We start from the raw sequence: 20,616 nt of genomic DNA on the forward strand, positions 1-20,616 counted from the left end.
AGGCTCGCTTGGAAGGAGACAGGAGAAGTTGGAGGGCTGGGAGGCAGGGAGGAGATAATCGCAGGGCTGCATTTGTTTGCAGCACCTTGGTGGCTGTCCCAGTTAGACTGGACATGTGCTCTCTGGTTACCATTGGCCTCACCATGGCCAGCATTGCTTACACTGTGTCTGCCTCACATGATAACATTACCTGCCTGGCCCTTGTAGGTGTTTAGCCTTGTGAGTCATGTTCTACAGCCTCCCCAGGAAGTAGCTGAGCCCACTTTGCCTGAAATGCCTTCAGAAACAGAGAAATACCCTCATATGGGTCAGCCCATGGCCTTGCAAACACCACCATTTGTCGTCCTGAAACTTGCACTCAGTGGCCCCAGTCCTATCTTTTCGGGCTGCACAGATTGTACTGACTGTCTCTTGCACATGACAGTTCCTCTGACACTCAAAGTCAGATGTGTTGCCATTGTTTCAACCTCCTCTCAACAGTAAGCACTCAATAACTATCAGCTGTTTTTATGAATGATGTTAGCAATGTTATGACTGATTGTTAAATGCCAGACATGAGCACTTAACAGGGTCAGCAAAGGGAAACCAGAGTGTCATAATTTTATGGGCATTTTAGAAATCATTAGCCCAGGGATAATAGACAGCCTCATGTGTTCACTGATAAATGGAGAGTGGCTACTTGAAGCACGATGCTGATTCTCAGGGCACACCTGGGCTCACTGGGAAAGGATTAGTGATGGCTGCCAGGAAGAGGAAGGATGGGACGGTGGAGGGATGTCAGTCATTTGCCATCTCTGATTTTACCCAACTTCACAGGCCCAGAGAGGTGGACAAGGTGTAAGTGTGCAGTAAGGTGCAGTATGGGATCTAGAATTCCTGGCTTCTGGAGTCTTCCTTCTGCCCAAGCTGCCTCACTGCTGTTGGTGTCTTGCAGAAAAATTCAGAGGCTAATGAAATACTTATTAAGACCTTAGTGGTTTTTTTGATTGTTATTCCCTTACTTTCTTACCTGCTAGCTCTCTCAGCTACCTCCTCTAAAGGCTGCCTTTTACATTAATCTGCCTATGCATCTCTTTCCCTTGTTAAATAATAAAGAATCATCCTGCTTCTTCCGCCGCCATTCTTTTTGGAAAAGCACAATAATCAGTCTTTAATGAGCTTGTGACTCTGAACCGAAGTATAATAATTTTGGTGACTCTGCAGCTTCCGTTGATGGAAATATATTTATTTTAGAAGCTGATGACCTGTGGGAAAAGACTATTATTCTAAATATCATGATGAGGTCATGGGAGCTGATAGAGGGCTTGGGGAGAGGGGGAGGAGAGGGGAAGAGAACCACTGAAAATTAGAATTGCATATGAATGAAAATAGACTACTTTCTATTCTGAGCAAGAGATACTGGTTTAGTGATTCCTTAGGGGTGTTGAAGCAAAATGTACACAGATGGGAGAAGTTTCTTGTGGCTAGCTCAGCCCTTTGTCTAGGGATCCATTAGGAGACATGAGAGATGGTAGCCAAGGTCAGTCTTAGGTCCTAGGACAGAAGGCTAGTGGGTGCTAGAACGTAAGACTAGAATAGGAGTAGGAAATGGGATGGTCAGTGACCAGGCTTCATATCTTTATAATAGACTTGTTTCTGTGGTGAAATTTACATAAAGTACAACACTTTGTATTATATAAAAGCTAGATGAGCCAAAAACAAACTAATGAACAAACAAGAGTGCATAGTTACCCATAATGCCATCCTGCAGTCATTTCAACTAAGTGAATTTTATACACACACACACACACACACACACACACACACACACACACACACACACATTTTGTAAGATAGGTATCTTAGGTGACATACTCTTTTTAACCTAATTTTTACTGTCAGTATGTTGTGATCATTTTCCTTGGTCAGTGAATCAGATCCATGATGTCGTATTGGACATTCATTTGATTACCTTCCAAAGAACTATTGCTGCCTTCTCATTTCTTAACAGAATGCAGAATTCCTAGGCCATGTGGTTTGGATACGTCATTCTACCCCTAGCTCCAGAGTAAACTTTGATTAGATTGAGTCAATCAGCTTATCTTATTATCCAGACCTTGGAGATTAGTTAAAGGATGGGCACCTGACCCAGTTTGGATCAAAGAAGAGACATTTGCTAAGGACTCCTAGGTTAGAAAGTTCCTCTCTCTTTCATGGAAGCCTCTGGAATTAATTCTATCTTTACCTCAGGTAGTATGGCATAAGGTGGGATTAGAAGTCCAGTGGTCATTGTCACTAACAGGAGGGGGAACTAGCTGAGACTGAAGCTATATAGAGCAGAGTGGAGAGTATAGTAGAAAACATGAATCAGAGCCTGGACTCCATCAGGATCCTGTGGATCAAACCATGCCTGAGGATCATGCCACCTCTATACTCTGCAGTTAAGTCAATAAATTTAAGCTTGTTTGAGTCATGTTATCTATTACTGGCAACCCAAAGCATCCTAAATAATAAAATCATTTTACATAATAGTATAATATCCTATTACATGGATGTAAAAAGCATGAAAAAGCATTTTCATGCCTACTATTCAATTTAATCTTTAAGCCATCTTATGAAGTAAACAAGTATCTATTTGGCAAGTGAATATTGAAGACCTAGAGGGGACAACTGATCTATCCAAGATCACACAGCTAGTTAGTGCCAGAACCAGAGTTCCTGACTTTTTGAACAGAGCTTTTAATACTCAATGACACCTCAAGGCAGAGGGATTATGGACCAGTGAATAGAATAATTCTGAAGACTGAGGCCATATTATTAGGCTTTTAGGTAGGATGTGAACTGTCATGTCAATCAGATGCACCTCACATTTGAAACCTAGGATGTAAGCCTTACAATGTAAGGCATGAAAAGGTTTAGAGATTAGAGTAGTCGTTCTCAAACTGTGGTCTGGGGAGCCCTGGGGGTTCCTGAGATCTTTTCAAGAGGTTTGTGTTAAAACTATTTTCATAATAATGTTAAATGATATTTGCTCCTCTTCCATTCTCATTCTCTCACAAGTATACAGTGGTGTTTTCCAGAGGACACATGACATGTGACACACAACAAAATGAATGCAGGCAGAAATATGAGAATCTAATCATCTTCTGTTAAGCCAGACATTAAACAAATTTGCAGGGAGCTGAGTGGATCCGAGAGCTGCGGGCGGGCTCGACACACCCCACCGTGGGGTGGCGCTCTGACTGAGGCACCTGTTGAACGGCTGCCTCTGGGGAGGCAGCGAGGCGCCACTGGTCCCTTAAACATCTTCTTCTGAAGTACATTCTATGCTAGGAGGAATGACTACACTATTTTCCTGAGCTATGGCAGTCAGACCTGGGGCAAGAAACTTCTCTACAGAAACCTCAAACCTGCCAAGGATGGTTCAGATTTTGGCAGACTGTCACTTCATCCCCACCCAACACCGATCATATCACTAGAGAGGGCAGACAGCAGAAGCAAGAACAACTACATTCCGGCAGCTGTGGAACAAAAACCACATTCACAGAAAGATAAAGATGAAAAGGCAGAGGGCTATGTACCAGATGAAGGAACAAGATAAAACCCCAGAAAAACAACTAAATGAAGTGGAGATAGGCAACCTTCCAGAAAAAGAATTCAGAATAATGACAGAGAAGATGATCCAGGACCTCGGAAAAAGAATGGAGGCAAAGATCGAGAAGATGCAAGAAATGTTTAACAAAGACCCAGAAGATTAAAGAACAAACAAACAGAGATGAACAATATAATAACTGAAATGAAAATTACAATAGAAGGAATCAATACCAGAATAACTGAGGCAGAAGAACAGATAAGTGATGGGGAAGACAGAATGCTGGAAATCAATGCTGCAGAAGAGAATAAAGAAAAAAGAATAAAAAGAAATGAAGACAGCCAAAGAGACCTCTGGGACAACATTAAACACAACAACATTCACATTATAGGGGTTCCAGAAGGAGAAGAGAGAGAGAAAGTACCCGAGAAAATATCTGAAGAGATTATAGTTGAAAACTTCCCTAACATGGGTAAGGAAATGGCCACCCAAGTCCAGGAAGTGCAGAGAGTCCCATACAGGATAAACCCAAGGAGACACATGCCGAGACATAGTAATCAAACTTCCAAAAATTAAACACAAAGAAAAATTATTGAAAGGAGCCAGGGAAAAATGACAAATAACATACAACCCATAAGGTTACAGCTGATTTCTCAGCAGAAACTCTACAAGACAGAAGGGAGTGGCATGACATATTTAAAGTGATTAAAGGGAAGAACCTACAACCAAGCTTATTCTACCCCGCAGGATCTCATTCAGATTCAATGGAGAAATCAAAAGCTTTACAGACAAGCAAAAGCTAAGAGAATTCAGCACCACCAAACCAGCTCTACAACAAATGCTAAAGGAACTTCTCTAAGTGGGAAACACAAGAGAAGAAAAGGACCTACAAAAACAAACCCAAAACAATTAAGAAAATGGTAATAGGAACATACATATCTATAATTACCTTAAAGGTGATTAAAGGATTAAATGCTCCAACCAAAAGACACAGTCTTGCTGAATGTATACAAAAACAAGACCCATATATATGCTGTCTACAAGAGACCCACTTCAGACCTAGGGACACATACAGACTGAAAGTGAGGGGATGGAAAAAGATATTCCATGCAAATGAAAATCAAAAGAAAGCTGGAGTAGCAATACTCGTATCAACTAAAATAGACTTTGAAATAAAGGTTACAAGAGACAAGGAAGGACACTACATAATGATCAAGGGATCAATCCAAGAAGACAATTATAACAATTATAAATACATATGCACCCAACATAGGAGCACCTCAATACATAAGGCAACTGCTAACAGCTATAAAAGAGGAAACTGACAGTAACACGATAATAGTGGGGAATTTTAACACCTCACTTACACCAATGGACAGATCGTCCACACAGAAAATTAATAAGGAAACAGAAGCTTTAAATGACACAATAGACCAGATAGATTTAATTGATATTTATAGGACATTCTATCCAAAACCAGCAGATTACACTTTCTTCTCAAGTGCGCAAGGGACATTCTCCAGGATAGATCACACCTTGGGTCACAAATCAAGCCTCGGTAAATTTAAGGAAATTGAAATCATATCAAGCATCTTTTCTGACCACAACGCTATGAGATTAGAAATCAATTACAGGGAAAAAACCGTAAAAAACACAAACATACGGATGCTAAACAATACGTTACTAAATAACCAAGAGATCACTGAAGAAATCAAAGAGGAAATCAAAAAATACCTAGAGACAAATGACAATGAAAACACAACAATCCAAAACCTATGGGATGCAGCAAAAGCAGTTCTAAAAGGCAAGTTTATACCAATACAAGCCTACCTCAAGAAACAAGAAAAATCTCAAATAAACAATCTAAAACTACACCTAAAGGAACTAGAGAAAGAAGAACAAAGAAAACCCAAAGTTAGGAGAAGGAAAGAAATCATAAAGATCAGAGCAGAGATAAATACAATAGAAACAAAGAAAACAATAGCAAAGATCCATAAAACCAAAAGCTAGTTCTTTGAGAAGATAAACAAAATTGATAAACCATTAGCCAGACTCATCAAGGAAAAGAGGGAGAGGACTCAAATCAATAAAATTAGAAATGAAAGAGAAGTTACAACAGACACCGCAGAAGTACAAAGCATCCTAAGAGACTACTACAAGCAGCTCTATGCCACTAAAATGGACAACCTGGAAGAAATGGACAAATTCTTAGAAAGGTATAACCTTCCAAGACTGAACCAGGAAGAAATAGAAAATATGAACAGACCAATCATACGTAATGAAATTGAAACTGTGATTTAAAATCTTCCAGCAAACAAAAGTCCAGGACCAGATGTCTTCACAGGTGAATTGTACCAAAAATTTAGAGAAGACCTAACACCCATCCTTCTCAAACTCTTCCAAAACTTGCAGAAGAAGGAAGAGTCCCAAACTCATTCCATGAGGCCACCGTCACCATGATACCAAAACCAGAAAAAGATACTACAAAAAAAGAAAATTACAGACCAATGTTACTGATGAATATAGATGCAAAAATCCTCAACAAAATACTGGCAAACAGAATCCAACAACACATTAAAAGGATCATACACCATGATCAAGTGGGATTAATCCCAGGGATGCAAAGATTCTTCAGTATACGCAAATCAATCAATGTGACACACCATATTAACAAACTGAAGAATAAAAACCATATGTTCATCTCAATAGATGCAGAAAAAGCTTTTGACAAAATTCAACACCCATTTATGATAAAAACTCTCCAGAAAGTGGGCACAGAGGGAACCTACCTCAACATAATAAAGGCCATATACGACAAACCCACAGGAAACATCATTCTCAATGGTGATAAACTGAAAGCATTTCCTCTAAGATCAGGAACAAGACAAGGATGTCCACTCTCACCACTATTATTCAACATAGTTTTGGAAGTCCTAGCCATGGCAATCAGAGAAGAAAAAGAAATAAAATGAATCCAAATTGTAAAAGAAGAAGTAAAACTGTCACTGTTTGCAGATGACATGATACTATACATAGAGAATCCTAAAGATGCCACCAGAAAACTACTAGAGCTAATCAAGAACTCGGTAAAGTTGCAGGATACAAAATTAATGCACAGAAATCTCTTGCATTCCTATACACTAACAATGAAAGATCAGAAAGAGAAATTAAGGAAACACTCCCATTTACCATTGCAACAAAAAGAATAAAATAGCTAGGAATAAACCTACCTAGGGAGACAAAAGACCTGTATGCAGAAAACTATAAGACACTGATGAAAGAAATTAAAGATGATACGAACAGATGGAAAGATATACCATGTTCTCGGATTGGAAGAATCAATACTGTGAAAATGACTATACTACCCAAAGCAATCTACAGATTCAATGCAATCCCTATCAAATTACCAATGGCAGTTTTTACACAACTAGAACAAAAAATCTTAAAATTTGTATGGAGACACAAAAGACCCCAAAGAGCCAAAGTGGTCTTGAGGGAAAAAAACAGAGCTGGAAGAATCAGGCTCCCTGACTTCAGACTATACTACAAATCTCCAGTAATCAAGACAGTATGGTACTGGCACAAAAACAGAAATATAGATCAATGGAACAGGATAGAAGCCCAGAGATAAACCCATGCACCTATGGGCAACTAATCTATGACAAAGGAGGCAAGGATATACAATGGAGAAAAGACAGTCTCTTCAATAAGTGGTGCTGGGAAAACTGGACAGCTACATGTAAAAGAATGAAATTAGAACACTCCCTAACACCATACACAAAAATAAACTCAAAGTGGATTAAAGACCTAAATGTAAGAGCAGTCACTATAAAACTCTTAGAGGAAAACATAGGAAGAACACTCTTTGACATAAATCACAGCAAGATCTTTTTTGATCCACCTCCTAGAGTAATAGAAATAAAAACAAAAATAAACAAATGGGACCTAATGATACTTAAAAGCTTTTGCACAGCAAAGGAAATCATAAACAAGACAAAAAGACAACCCTCAGAATGGGAGAAAATATTTGCAAACGGATCAATGGACAAAGGATTAATCTCCAAAATATATAAACAGCTCATGCAGCTCAATATTAAAGAAACAAACAACCCAATCCGAAAATGGGCAGAAGACCTAAACAGACATTTCTCCAAAGAAGACAGACAGATGGCCAAGAAGCACGTGAAAAGCTGCTCAACATCACTAATCATTAGAGAAATGCAAATCATAACTACAATGGGGTCCTCACACCAGTTAGAATGGGCAAGGTCAGAAAATCTACAAACAACAAATGCTGGAGAGGGTATGGAGAAAAGGGAACCCTCTTGCACTGTTGGTGGGAATGTAAATTGATACAGCCACTATGGAGAACAATATGGAGGTTCCTTGAAAGACTACAAATAGAACTACCATATGACCCAGCAATCCCACTACTGGGCATATACCCAGAGAAAACCATAATTCAAAAAGACTCATTCACCACAATCTTCATTGCAGCACTATTTACAATAGCCAGGTCATGGAAGCAACCTAAATGCTCATCAGCAGAGGAATGGATCAAGAAGATGTGGCACATATATACAATGGAATATTACTCAGCCATAAAAAGGAACGAAATTGGTTCATTTGTAGAGATGTGGATGAATCTAGAGACTGTCATGCAGAGTGAAGTAAGTCAGAAAGAGAAAAGCAAACATTGTATATTAACACATATATATGGAACCTAGAAAAATGGTACAGATGAACCGGTTTGCAGGGCAGAAACTGAGACACAGATGTAGAGACAAACGTATGGACACCAAGGGGGAAAGTGGCTGGGGGGGCTGGGATGAACTGGGAGATTGAGATTGACATGTATACACTAATATGTATAAATGGATAACTAATAAGAACCTGCTAATAAAAAAAAAAAAAAATTCAAAAATTCAAAAATTCAAAAATAAATAAATAAGAAAACAAATTTGCAGAAATGTCAAACAATGCCCCTCTTCTTACTAATTTTTTTGTAGTGTGGAAAATATAGTTATTTTAAAAATGTGTTATTTATATTAACATGTAATGTTTTTATTATTTTTGAAAATAAAAGTATAAATAATTTCTTTTCAGTTTTAACTTTGAATACAGTAGGTGTGGATAGATATAACCTACACAAACGTTGTTTGGGTCCTCAATATTTTTAAGAGCATAAAAGTGTTTGGGGGATATAATGTTTGAGAACTGTTGGGTGAAAGGATAACTATGATTTCCAATTAAACTTCTTTCAGAAAACTCATTCAGGCAAGCCTAGTTTCTTTTTGGCTTCTGACACCTAGACTCCAGGCACAAAGTGCAATATGAACTGGAGATTTAGCCATTGATGGGTACTATGATCAGCACAGTTGAAAACAATTTGTATAACTTTGGCCAAAAGTTCCTTTTGGGATCAAAATGAATTTGTTGCCTATTTTGATCAAATTGATCAGAAATGGACTGGCTCTATTCGTTACTATGTAGATACATAAAGCAATTGGGATTCTGGGTAGTGAGAGGTATCATTCTGGTGGCAAGCAACAGAAGGTGACTCTGGCTAACTGGGCAGAGAAGTTGTTTATCAAGAGGATCCTGGGAGCTCTCAGAGTTGTTAGGAGAAATGGAGAGCCAGGCTTGAAGCTGAGCTTCCAGGAGCAATGAAAACATCACTCCCTAGAACTGGACTGAGGGGGGATCACTGCCCCTTCTGTGGTGGAGGGACCACCAAGCCCCCGAGGAAACCACCACTGCTTCTGCGCCAGGATCTCAACCTTACAAATGTTGTCATCCCAAAAGTCAGACCTCTTGCCACCATTCTGCCAGCAAAACGGATCTTCTGGAAATTTCTTTCCTTAAGTTGCTCTTTTGGAATCAAAGTGTATAGGAGTGTGTCCGATTGGTGGAACCTGAGATGCATGTCTTCATTCAAGTTGCAAGAAAGGCTGGAATTTGCTTTGAGATTTCTAAGTTCTGCTTAGGAGAAGTGGGATGCACAGAGCTGAAATTATCCCAAACATAGCAAAATCATTTAACAGGAGCCAAGAAGTCAGAAAACACAACTGATTTTTGCAGTACGTGGTATAAGAAACCATAGAGTTGTGGTTATGTAAGAAGCTGCAGGGTTAGGCAGATTTGGGTTCAAATTCTGCCCCTGTTACTGCCATCAGCTGTAGAACCTTAAGAAAGTCACTTAAATTCTCAAAGCCTCAATGATCTCACCTGCATCTAAGTTAATTTCCTGGATGAAATAACATGTAATATAATATTGTGTGTACCCAGTAGGCACCCCAAAAATGATAGCCATTAATATTACCAATCTTCAGGCTCTGCAATAGACAGACACATTTTTCCCTAAAGGGGTAAGGGGAAGCCGAGGCACAGGGAGGCCAAGGGACTTGCATAAAATTTGAGCAAGAGCTAACTAACATCAGGACGCGCTTCTGAGCTCACTGATTCTGGGTCCAGCTCCCATCCCAGTTCCTAAGCCTCATCACCTCCTTCTGTAATCAAAATGTGGCACAAATAATAAAGATCTCATTTTAGCCAGTTATTTTTGGGTGGCTTTACTTATCCTTATATTTAAGGTGAGCTTTACTTATCTTTCTTATTCTTTTCCGCATTCTTTGAAAATTTACTAACGAGTACATAGTATTAAAAAAATTTTTAAATAGCCATAAAGATGATTTTATTCTGGGGAACAAAGATCTGTTTCAGTTTGGGTTCCCCTCAAAGCTGAGCCTAAAATGAGGATTTGGGATTTGGGGATAGTTTATGTAGGAGGTGATAGAAGTCTAAGTCCTGGTTTTCTAATGAACTAGAGATATTAATCTAGACGACTATTTCCCAAGGGTGGATCAGTGATCAAGAGAGTGCTACCAGAGATTATCTAAATAATAGGGTTCCATGGTGAAATTAATGTGGGAGATGCTGGGACAAAAAGGTATTTTTACCATAGGACTTCTCAGAGCCTTTGGCCTGCTAATGCACAGTGAGAGTCTCTGAGAGGGACTCGTAGCACCACTCCCCACTGTTACCCCAAAAGGACTTTGTAGGATTAATACTCTCATGAGTATTTTGGGAAATGCTGCATGATCTCAGAGGTCACTTCAAATTATATAGTTAGTAATTTCTATAATCTCATTTAATCTTCCTCCCAAGTCAGCAAGATGAGGAACCATGTTGAAAATCACTTGTCAACACCAAGAAGCCAGTTATGGGCATAAATGAAATCAAATCCAAATCTTTTGGGCCATTTTTTTTCTACAGAGTGAGAAGGGCAGGCATTATAGGCTGAAGTGTGCTCCCCAAGAAGATATGTCAAAGTTTAACCCCTACACCTCAGAATGTGACCTAATTTGGAAAAAGAGCCTTTGCAGAGGTAACCAAGTAAAAATGAGGTCATTGTGGTAGGCCCTAATCCAAATGACTTGTGTCCTTCTAAGAAGGGGAAACTTGGACACAGGTGCTCCTAGACAGAAGATGGTGTGAAGCTACGGGGAGAATGCCATGGGGGAGGCAGAGATTGGAGGTAAGAGGTCACAAGCTGAGGAGTCCCCAGAGCTATTGAAACAGGCTGGGACTTGGGACCCTTTACCGGAGTGCTTACACGTGGACAAACGTCTCCTCCGAGCAACAGAATACAAAGAAACCATAAGGGACTAAAAGTACTGCACGCGTCCACAGCTGGAGCAATTATGAACAATAAGATACACAAAGGTCACAAACCAACTGCCACTTCTGAGGTGCCAGGAGCAAAAGCAGGGTGCAACACAGGGGGTGGGCAGTCCACTGAAACCAGCCCTGCGGCCCAACCCATCCATCTGCCCCTACCCTCCTTCCACCTTCGGAACCAGCCCGCCCCTCCTCAGGGAGTGAACAAAGGAACCTGTTACTTGTTTTTGCTCCCTCATCCTGTAGCACAGGTCCCAGTAAAGCCTTGCCTGAATTCCTTGTCTAGCCTATCAATTTCTATTGATTAAAGAGTCCAAGGACCAGAGTCAGTAACACTATCAGAAGCTGAAAGAGGCCAGAAGGATCTTTCTCCTATACATTTCAGAGGGAATATGGCCCTGCCACCACCTTGATTTTGGACTTCTAGCCTCCAGAGCTGTTAAACAGTACATTTCTATTTCTCTAAGCCACCCAGTTTGTGGGTACTTTGCTACAAAAACTCCAGGAAATGAACACAGCAGATGTGATAGAAGCCCTAAAATGATGCTTCTAGGTTCCTGTTAATCAGACCCAAGGCTGAGCTGCGAACACAGCAGAGCATAGCCAGCCTGTAGAGAAAGCTATTGGCCTCAGCCTGGGGGAGACAGTGCTTTTGTTTAACAGCTAAGAACAAGGAGATCCTCCATGCTTTCCTTGGACCCAGTCTCTCTCCTCCCTTGTCTTCTCACCTTGGCAACGAACAAGAGAACTTGGAGGCTCATAATACTTTTATAAACCAACAGAGCCCCTTTGATGTTCATTTTCCTTGTGTCTGAGCAGGGCTGTTTCCTGGTGCTGGGCTGCCAGGCTGTGGAATGTGACTTCTCTCCATGGAAAGAGCCAAGAGCAAGCTTTGCCAGCAGAATTGGCTGGGTCAGAGCTGCCCCCCGGTGCAGACACCTGTTACTCCAGTCTACTTGTGGAGACCTCCTGGGTGTTCAATGCCTCAGGCAGGACTCGAACCTCTGCCTATGTGTCACTTCTGCATCGACATAATAAGACCTTTCGATTATGTGTCCCAAACAGGTTTCTGACGTATTAGGAGCAGAGGATTAAATCCCTACACTGACTATAAAAAAGGGAGGGCATCCCCATTTTATTGATAGGCAAACTGAGGCCCAGGTAGCTTAAAGGACTTTTTCCAGGGTCACAGAACTAATTCATGGCAGAGCTGAGACTCCCCCGACAAATGAGCTGCATGTGGGAGGAACTGGATGTTTACGTGAGAAAACACAGCTGCAAGGCAATGGGTACTTGGTGGGTAGAGAAAGGGGCAGCTGCCCAAGGGAAGTGCTGAGAAATGGGAGATTGGTGGGCCACAGAGCCCCAGCTTTGGAGTAAGAACCAGCTTTGAATCTAGGTTTTGCAAAATACCAGCCGCAAGTTGCTCTCTGTGCCTCAGTTTATCTGATAAATGAAGAAAATACTTGTACCTACTTCATTAAGCTGTTCTGGCCATCAGATGACAGGACACATGTACTAAACTTGACATCCACCATGTGGGAATCGAGTCATTCGATAGATCACAAGTATTTTGGTGGTGGTGTTCATTAACAGCTCTAGTCATCCTTCACCTCTGCCTGGAGCTGACCTGGTAAATGCTGGTCCCCCTGTGGTAGGTAGGCTCAATTTTGGAAAGAAGATGACCACGCTGATGAGGACTTGGGTGTGGCTCCAAGCCAGGAAAGGCCCTCGGCAGCTCGTGGGAGCGGGGGAGCAATAGGAGATCCAAGACCGCAGAAGCCTATTCCTGCAGCTTACTCTGAGGGCCTGTGAACAAAACAAAGCAAAACCTGGTATGAAGTTTCCAAACAGTTCTCAACTGCTGCCAAGCCTGGATCTGTTTTCTGAGTCACACCGAGGCAGCTTCATCCCCCACTCCTTCCAGGGGCAAGGCCTCATGACCCTTGGGAGCTGGAATCCCCCCTGAGCAATGGAGCAACTGATGGCGAGAGCTTGTGTTCCCAGGGAGGCTCCTGGCTCTTGCCCCTGCAGCTCTCACGCTGAGCCATGCCAAAAGGTGGAGACACAGGGTTGCAATAAAATCCAGAAGGTCAACTCGGCTGAAAGTGAATATTAGCCCCTCAGGTATTAAATAGGAGGGCAAGTCCTCAGACTCTTCACTCTTCTCACATAGAAATGTCTATTCCCTGCCTATACCCGAGCGTAGGTCTCACAGTGATATTTCCCTGCTTCTGAGCCTTCCATGGCTCCCTATTATCTGTGTCCTATAGGATAAACTTAAACTTCAAGACCCTTGAAGAACTGGCTTTGGTCTTCCTCTGCACCCTGGCCCCCCCCCTTTTTTTTTAAACATCTTTACTGGAGTATAATTGCTTTACAATGGTGTGTTACTTTCTGCTGTATAACAAAGTGAATCAGCTATATGTATACATATATCCCCATATCCCCTCCCTCTTACGTCTCCCTCCCACACTCCCCATCCCGCCTCTCTAGTGGGACACAAAGCACCGAGCTGATCTCACTGTGCTATGCAGCTGCTTCCCACTAGCTATCTGTTTTACATTTGGTAGTGTACATATGTCCATGCCACTCTCTCACTTCGTCCCACCTTACACTTCGCCCTCCCTGTGTCCTCAAGTCCATTCTCTACCTGTACATCTTTATTCCTGTCCTGCCCCTAGGTTCTTCAGAACCTTTTTTTTGTTTTCTTTAAGATTCCATATATATGTGTTAGCATACAGTATTTGTATTTCTCTTTCTGACTTACTTCACACTGTATGACACTCTCTAGGTCTATCCACCTCACTACAAATAACTCAATTTAGTTTCTTTTTATGGTTGAGTAATATTCCATTGTATATATGTGCCACATCTTCTTTATCCATACATCTGTCGATGGACACTTAGGATGCTTCCATGCCCTGGCTACTGTAAATAGTGCTGCAATGAACACTGTGGTACATGATTCATTTGGAATTATGTTTTTCTCAGGGTATATGCCAAGTGGTGGGATTGCTGAGTCATACAGTACTTCTATTTTTAGTTTTCTAAGGAACCTCCATACTGTTCTCCATAGTGGCTGTATCAATTTACATTCCCTCCAACAGTGCAAGAGGGTTCCCTTTTCTCCACACCCTCTCCAGCATTTATTGTTTGTAGATTTTTTTGATGATGACCATTCTGACCGTTGTGAGGTGATACCTCATTGTAGTTTTGATTTGCATTTCTCTCATGATTAGTGATGTTAAGCATCCTTTCCTGTGTTTGTTGGCAATCTGTATATCTTCTTTGGAGAAATGTCTATTTAGGTCTTCTGCCCATTTATGGATTGGGTTGTTTGTACTTTTGATATTGAGCTGCATGAGCTGCTTGTATATCTTGGAGATTAATCCTTTGTCAGTTGCTTCGTTTGCAAATATTTTCTCCCATTCTGAGGGTTGTCTTGTCATCCTGTGTATAGTTTCCCTTGCTGTGCAAAAGCTTTTAAGTTTCATTAGGTCCCATTTGTTTATTTTTGTTTTTATTTCATTTCACTAGGAGGTGGGTCACAAAGGATCTTGCTGTAATTTATGTCATAGAGTGTTCTGCCTATGTTTTCCTCTAAGAGTTTGATAGTGTCTGGCCTTACATTTAGGTCTTTAATCCATTTGGAGTTTATTTTTGTGTATGGTGTTAGGGAGTGTTCTAATTTCATTCTTTTACATGCAGCTGTCCACTTTTCCCAGCACCACTTCTTAAAGAGGTTGTCTTCTCCATTGTTTATTCTTGCCTCCTTTATCAAAGATAAGGTGACCATATGTGTGTGGCTTTATCTTTGGGCTTTCTATCCTGTTCCATTGATCTATATTTCTGTTTTTGTGCCAGTACCATACTCTCTTGATTACTGTAGCTTTGTAATATAGTCTGAAGTCCAGGAGCCTGATTCCTCCAGCTCTGTTTTTCTTTCTCAAGATCGCTTTGGCTATTCAGGGTCTTTTGTGTTTCCATACAAACTGTGAAATTTTCTGTTCTAGTTCTATAAAAAATGCCATTGGTAGTTTGATAGGGATTAAACTGAATCTGTAGATTGCTTTGGGTAGTATAGTCATTTTCACAATGTTGATTCTTCCAATCCAAGAACATGGTATATCTCTCTATCTGCTTATATCATCTTTAATTTCTTTCTATCAGTGTCTTATAGTTTTCTGCATACAGGTCTTTTGTCTCCTTAGGTAGGTTTATTCCTTTTCCTTGCAATGGTAAATGGGAGTGTTTCCTTAATTTCTCTTTCAGATTTTTCATCATTAGTGTATAGGAATGCCAGAGATTTGTGTGCATTAATTTTGTATCCTGCTACTTTACCAAATTCATTGATTAGCTCTAGTAGTTTTCTGGTGGCATCTTTAGGATTCTCTATGTATAGTATGTCACCTGCAAACAGTGACAGTTTTTCTTCTTCTTTTCCAATTTGTATTCCTTTTATTTCTTTTTCTTCTCTGTTGCTGTGGCTAAAACTTCCAAAACTATGTCGAATAAGAGTGGTGAGAGTGGGCAACTTTGTCTTGTTTCTGATCTTAGTGGAAATGGTTTCAGTTTTTCACCATTGAGAACAATGCTGACTGTGGGTTTGTCATATATGGCCTTTATTATTTTGAGGTAAGTTCCCTCTATGCCTGCTTTCTGGAGGGTTTTTAACATAAATGGGTGTTGAATTTTGTTGAAAGCTTTCTCTGCATCTATTGAGATGATCATATGGTTTTTATCCTTCAATTTGTTAATATGATGTATCACATTGATTGATTTGTGTATACTGAAGAATCTTGCATTCCTAGGATAACCCCACTTGATCATCGAGTATGATCCCTTTAATGTGCTGTTGGATTCTGATTGCTAGTATTTTGTTGAGGATTTTTGCATCTATGTTCATCAGCGATATTGGCCTGTAGTTTTCTTTCTTTGTGACATCTTTGTCGGGTTTTGGTATTAGGGTGATGGTGGACTCGTAGAATGAGTTTGGGAGTGTTCCTCCCTCTGCTATGTTTTGGAAGAATTTGAGAAGGATAGGTGTTAGCTCTTCTCTAAATGTTTGACAGAATTCACCTGTGAAGCCATCTGGTCCTGGGCTTTTGTTTGTTGGAAGGTTTTTAATCACAGTCTCAATTTCAGTGCTTGTGATTGGTCTGTTTATTTAATTTAATTTGATTTTATTTATTTTTCTTTTGTGGTATGCAGGCCTCTCACTGTTGTTGCCTCTCCCGTTGCGGAGCACAGGCTCTGGACGCGCAGGCTCAGCAGCCATGGCTAACGGGCCCAGCCGCTCTGCGGCATGTGGGATCCTCCCGGACTGGGGCATGAACCCGTGTCCCCTGCATCAGCAGGTGGACTCTCAACCACTGTGCCACCAGGGAAGCCCTGGTCTGTTTATATTTTCTATTTCTTCCTGGTCCAGTCTCAGAAGGTTGTGCTTTTCTAAGAATTGGTCCATTTCTTCCAGGTTGTCCATTTTATTGGCATAGAGTTGCTTGTAGGAATCTCTCATGATCCTTTGTATTTCTGCAGTGTCAGTTGTTACTTCTCCTTTTTCTTTTCTAATTCTACTGATTTGAGTCTTCTCTCTTTTTTTCTGGATGAGTCAGGCTAATGGTTTATCAATTTTGTGTATCTTCTCAAAGAACCAGCTTTTAGTTTTATTGATCCTTGCTACTGTTTCCTTCATTTCTTTTTCATTTATTTCTGGTCTGATCTTTATGACTTCTTTCCTTCTGCTAACTTTGGGTTTTTTTTGTTTTACTTTCTCTAATTGCTTTAGGTGTAAGCTTAGGTTGTGTGTTTGAGATGTTTCTTGTTTCTTGAGGTAGGACTGTACTGCTATAAACTTCCCTCATAGAACTGCTTTTGCTGCATCCCATAGGTTTTGGGTTACCATATTTTCATTGTCATTTGTTTCTAGGTATTTTTTGATTCCCTGTTTGATTTCTTCAGTGATCTCTTGGTTGTTAAGTAGTGTATTGTTTAGCCTCCATGTGTTTGTATTTTTTACAGATTTTTTTTCCTGTAATTGATATCTAGTCTCATAGCGTTGTGGTCAGAAAAGATAGTTGATATGATTTCAATTTTCTTAAATTTACGGAGGCTTGATTTGTGACCCAAATACGATCTATCCTCGAGAATGTTCCATGAGCACTTGAGAAGAAGGTGTATTCTGTTATTTCTGGATGGAATGTCCTATAAATATCAATTAAGTCCATCTTGTTTAATGTGCCATTTGAAGCTTGTGTTTCCTTATTTATTTTCATCTTGGATGATCTGTCCATTGGTGAAAGTGGGGTGTTAAAGTCCCCTCCTATGATTGTGTTACTGTCGATTTCCCCTTTCATGGCTGTTAGCATTTGCCTTATGTATTGAGGTGCTCCTATGTTGGGTGCATAAATATTTTCAATTGTTATATTTTCTTCTTGTATTGATCCCTTGATCATTATGTAGTGTCCTTCTTTGTCTCTTGTAATAGTCTTTATTTTAAAGTCTGTTTTGTCTGATATGAGAATTGCTTCTCCAGCTTTCTTTTGAATTCCATTTGCATGGAATATCTTTTTCCATCCCCTCACTTTCAGTCTGTATGTGTCCCTAGGTCTGAAGAAGTGGGTCTCTTGTAGACAGCATATATACTGGTTTTGTTTTTTATCCATTCAGCCAGTTCATGTCTTTTGGCTGGAGCATTTAATTCATTTACATTTAAGGTAATTATCGATATGTATGTTCCTATTACCATTTTCTTAATTGTTTTCGGTTTGTTATTGTAGGTCTTTTCCTTCTCTTGTGTTTCCTGCCTAAAGAAGTTCCTTTAGCATTTGTTGTAATGCTGGTTTGGTGGTGCTGAATTTTCTTAGCTTTTGTTTGTCTGTAAAGGTTTTAATTTCTTCATTGAGTCTGAATGAGATCCTTGCTGGGTAGAGTAATCTTGGTTGTAGGTTTTTCCCTTTCATCACTTGAAATATGTCCTGCCACTCCCTTCTGGCTTGCAGAGTTTCTGCTGAAAGATCAGCTGTTAGCCTTATGGGGATTCCCATGTATGTTATTGGTTGCTTTTCCCTTGCTGCTTTTCATATTTTTTCTTTGTATTTAATTTTTGATAGTTTGATTAATATCAAACTATTAATATTGGCATGTTTCTCCTTGGATTTATCCTGTATGGGACTCTCTTCACTTCCTGGACTTGATTGGCTATTTCTTTTCCCATATTAGGGAAGTTTTCAACTATAATCGCTTCAAATATTTTCTCAATCTCTTTCTTTTTCTCTTCTTCTTCTGGGACCCCTATAATTCAAATGTTGGTGCGTTTAATTTTGTCCCATAAGTCTCTTAGACTGTCCTCAATTCTTTTCATTCTTTTTTCTGCTCTGTGGTAGTTACTTCCACTATTTTATCTTCCAGGTCACTTATCCATTCTTCTGCCTCAGTTATTCTGCTATTGATTCCTTCTAGAGAATTTTTAATTTCATTTATTGTGTTGTTCATCATTGTTTGTTTACTCTTTAGTTCTTCTAGGTCCTTGTTAAATATTTCTTGTATTTTCTCCATTCTAGTTCCAAGATTTGCGATCATCTTTACTATCATTACTCTGAATCCTTTTCCAGGTAGGCTGCCTATTTCCTCTTCATTTGTTTGGTCTGTTGGGTTTTTACCTTGCTTCTTCATCTGCTGTGTGTTTCTCTGTCTTCTCATTTTGCTTAACTTACTGTGTTTGGGGTCTCCTTTTCACAGGCTGCAGGTTCGTAGTTCCCATTGTTTTTGGTGTCTGCCCCCAGTGGCTAAGGTTGGTTCAGTGGGTTGTGTAGCCTTCCTGGTGGAGGGGACTGGTGCCTGTGTTCTGGTGGATGAGACTGGATCTTGTCTTTCTGGTGGGCAGGACCACGTCCAATGGTGGTTTTTGGGGTGTCTGTGACCTTATTATGATTTTAGGCAGCCTCTCTGCTAATGAGTGGGGTCGTGTTCCTGTCTTGCTAGTTTTTTGGCATAGGGTGTCCAGCACTGTAGCTTGCTGGTTGTTCAGTGGAGCTGGGTCTTAGCCTTGAGATGGAGATCTCTGTGAGATCTTTCACCATTTGATATTACGTGTGGTCGGGAGGTCTCTGGTGGACCAGTGTCCTGAAGTTGGCTCTCCCACCTCAGAGGCTCAGGCCTGACACCCGGCCAGAGCACCAAGACCCTGTCAGCCACTCGGCTAACGTTTTAGGAATAATCCTTTGAGGAGCTAATTTACTGAGATTCCAGCCTGAAAAATATGATCTCAATCACTTCTTAGCAGAGATGTTCATGCCACGCTCATCCTGGGGCCAACCTGGCTGTTGACCCCCGCCTGGACCCCAGCATAAGCAAAGGAAGCAGCCTGGTCCTTTTTGGGCCCCACAGGAACCCACACTCCAGCCATATCCAGGACATGCAGTTCCTCAGATGCACCTGGGGATTCTATCCCACTGTGCCTTTTCTTGTGCCCATGAGAAAACTGATGTAGTGAAGACAAGGTAGGGGCTTGTTATATATGTTGAATCAAATCATACTTTATTTTTCCCTCTTGTCGTCTTTAAAAAGCACAACAAAAATAAAGACACAGATCAACATAGCTATGAAAACTGTACCTTAAACAATAGGGATAACTGAAATAAATTCCTGATGCTGACTTGTCTATCTTGAGCCAGGATTGCAAGAGGCTTGTCCTAGCACTAAAAAGGGCAAATTGGAGCTTTTGTCTTATCCTTTGTCTGGGGGCTAATAGCCCTGGAATGGAATATCCCCCCTAGGTTCCATCACTCTTTGCCCCTTACCCCACATTACTTTTACTCAAGTAGAGAACCGGAGGCTATGGAAGAAGCCTGTATGCCACAGAATATGGAGGTAAAACAACATTTTGTAAGAGGGCATTTGTCTTTTCTCTACTGGGGACCAATTCATGCTGCCCCTAATTTGGTGGCTAAAACCATTTTGTATGCAGGATTCTTGGGTTAAGAAAGACTCAAGTCAGCCCCAGTAACCTTATGGTGTTAGCTATAGTAGGGTCTATATTAGTTCTCATCCGGGGGCATTTTTGTCCCCCAGGGATACTGGCAATGTGCAACATTTGGAAATGACTCGGGGTGCTCTTCTCCAGATGATCCCATGACACAGCTCAACTGGAGCCTCCTCAGGGAGGTCTTCCCTGTCCATCTTACAATCAACATCTATGGTAATCATTTCATTTCATATTCTTCATAGCATTCAACAATATCTGAAATTAGCTTATGTATTTGTATACTTGTCTAAGTCCCTCACTAGAAAGTAAGTTCCATGAAAGCAGGACTCCCTCCTGTCTTGTTAACCCTTACATCCCAGTGCCTAAGGCAATGTTA

General features: G+C 40.6%; 1 protein-coding gene across 25 annotated transcripts in view; it reads right to left on the reverse strand.

Moving 5' to 3' along the window:
- Positions 1 to 20,616, reverse strand: part of ADRA1B (adrenoceptor alpha 1B) — a 633,734-nt gene that overhangs the window by 186,274 nt on the left and 426,844 nt on the right. For 23 of the 25 annotated variants that reach the window (XM_049708459.1, XM_049708460.1, XM_049708476.1 and 20 more), the window contains one exon: positions 12,728 to 13,060. The gene's annotated coding sequence lies outside the window, so the exon portion shown is untranslated. The remainder of the gene's footprint in view (positions 1 to 12,727; positions 13,061 to 20,616) is intronic. The other 2 variants (XM_049708467.1, XM_049708464.1) reach the window with 1 other exon arrangement.

This window comes from Orcinus orca, chromosome 3, assembly GCF_937001465.1.
Source record: "Orcinus orca chromosome 3, mOrcOrc1.1, whole genome shotgun sequence".
NCBI classification, from domain to species: Eukaryota; Metazoa; Chordata; class Mammalia; order Artiodactyla; family Delphinidae; genus Orcinus; species Orcinus orca.